Consider the following 2,572-nt stretch of genomic DNA (forward strand, 5'->3'; position numbering starts at 1 on the left):
AAGTTTTCGCACACGAACACAAATGCCGCGAGATAGATGATGGTGTTGGGAGAAAAATGGTGAAGTTGGGCTCTGAAGAAATTCAGAAAACCCCGGAAAAAGGGTTGCAGAGGAAGCGAAAACCACGGTCGACGTGGGTGGCGAGCAAGACACACTCACCCGGTTGCGGCTGCGGCTCCGTCTCCCCAACCGACAACCTCGCGGCGCCGTTGGTGATTAGCCCGAGCTCGGCCAGCTCGTCCAGGTCTTATTACCGGAGCGAGGACCGGATCGAGTCGGCCTAGATCCATCTCGTCAGCAGCATCGACCGCGACGACGACCCACACTGGGTCTTCTTACCCTTCGCTGCCCCCGCCGCCTTCTTCATGTGTTCCAGCGCCACCGTCTTGTCCTTCACCATTGCGGCAGAGCGGTGGCATCGAGAGCGGAGGAGCTGTGTGCGGTGGAGAAACGGAGGAGAAAGGGGGAGATTGGGAACGCACAGTGCAACGCCTTGGCCTTGCTGCCTTTTAAAGGACCACTTCCGAGTGGCTGACGCACGGGCCCAGGTGATCCCGTCAAATCCCCGCAGCAGTCGCGCGCCGGATACGTGGCGAAAAAGGTTGCGCGGGGATCGAGGCGTTCCTACTTCTCCGTCCCGATTACCGTGGCACACTCCGTCCCGCGCGCTTCCCCGAAATTTCGAATCCCGCCGAATTCGGGATACGCAATAACCGATCGCGCCGGAGATCTCACAACAGAAGACAACAATTGACAGATGATGTTATTAATCCACTCGGCAACTTCTGAATCGGTCGAGGCAACTAGTGAATTGATCAAGGCGACTGAAACGAAGCTGAAGTTCCAATGCGAACCTCCAGTTCACTACAAGTAATTGTGAAGCAGAAAGGTTGAAGCGAAATCCACTTGAATCTTCTTTCCACTCAGTCCTCAATGCATTCAGGGGCTAGTGATGAGGATATATACCTAGGGTAGGGTCATAGGCCTGACCTATGTGCCCTACCCAAGGTCACTATCCCAGAAGCAAAGAAGCTCAAGAGATAACAGGGAGTACCCAAGGAAGACGTCGAGTGTTAGACCACTCGACCATACAAGAAACCACTCGACCTATGGAGACCAGGAGTCAGATGAAACTACAACGGTCGGACATTAACTCCTTAGTCTTCATGGACATTGATGGCACTTATGGTTGGCGTTATCAGTAACGCCCCTCCATTATGTACATTGAACCCTCTTTAACGGAGGGGAGCTGGGGTCCTGGCGCACTCTATATAAGCCACCCCCTCCTCTGGGACAAGGGTTCGCACCCCCTGTAACACACACGCATATACTGAAATCAAGTCGACCACCTCCGGGCACCGAGACGTAGGGCTTTTAACTCCTCCAAGAGGGGCCTACACTCGTAAACAATTTCGTACAAGCTCACCATAGCTAGGGCCTTGCCTCCTCCTACGTACACCATATTCTTACTGTCAGTCTTAGTACCACGACAATCATCTTATAATGCTACCGCCGAACTAAGCAAAATAAGATGCATAAGGGATAAACATCACATGCAATCAATATAAGTGATATGATATGGCCATCATCATCTTGTGCCTTTGATCTCCATCTCCAAAGCACTGTCATGATCACCACCGTCACCAGCGCGACACCTAGATCTCCATCATAGCATCGTTGTCGTCTCGCCAACTATTGTTTCTATGACTATCGCTACCGCTTAGTGATAAAGTAAAAACAATTACATGGCGATTTCATTGCATACAATAAAGCGACAACCATATGGTTCCTGTCAGTTGCCGATAACTCTGTTACAAAACATGATCATCTCATACAATAAAATTTAGCATCATGTCTTGACCAAATCACTGTTGGGGAACGTAGTAATTTCAAAAATTTCCTACACACACGCAAAATCATGGTGATGCACAGCAACGAGCGGGGAGAGTGAGTCCACGTACCCTCGTAGACCGAAAGCGGAAGCGTTAGAACAACGCGGTTGATGTAGTCGTACGTCTTCACGACCCGACCGATCAAGCACCGAAACTATGACAACTCCAAGTTCTAGCACACGTTCAGCTCGATGACGTACGTCGAACTCCGATCCAGCTGAGTGTCGAGGGAGAGTTCCGCCAGCACGATGGTGTGGTGACGATCTTGATGTTCTACCGTCGCAGGGCTTCGCCTAAGCACCGCTACAATATTATCGAGGAGGACTATGGTGGAGGGGGGCACCGCACACGGCTAAAAGATCCAAGGGATAAATTGTTGTTGTGCCTAGAGGTGCCCCCTGCCCCCGTATATAAAGGAGCAAGGGGGGAGGGGGTGGCCGGCCTAGGAGGGGGCGCTCCAATGGGAGTCCTACTCCCACCGGGAGTAGGACTCCCTCCTTCCTTGTTGGAGTAGGAGAAGGGGAAAGAGGGGGAGAGGAAGAAGGAAAAGGGGGATGCGCCCCTTGTCCAATTCGGACCAGATGGGGGGCGCAGGCCTAGTTCCTTTTGGCCTCTCTCCTCTATTCTCGTAAGGCCCAATAAGGCCCATATACTCCCGGCGAATTCCCGTAACTCTCCGG

The sequence above is a fragment of the Triticum aestivum genome, chromosome 1B (genome assembly GCF_018294505.1).
Source record: "Triticum aestivum cultivar Chinese Spring chromosome 1B, IWGSC CS RefSeq v2.1, whole genome shotgun sequence".
In the NCBI taxonomy this organism is placed as follows: Eukaryota; Viridiplantae; Streptophyta; class Magnoliopsida; order Poales; family Poaceae; genus Triticum; species Triticum aestivum.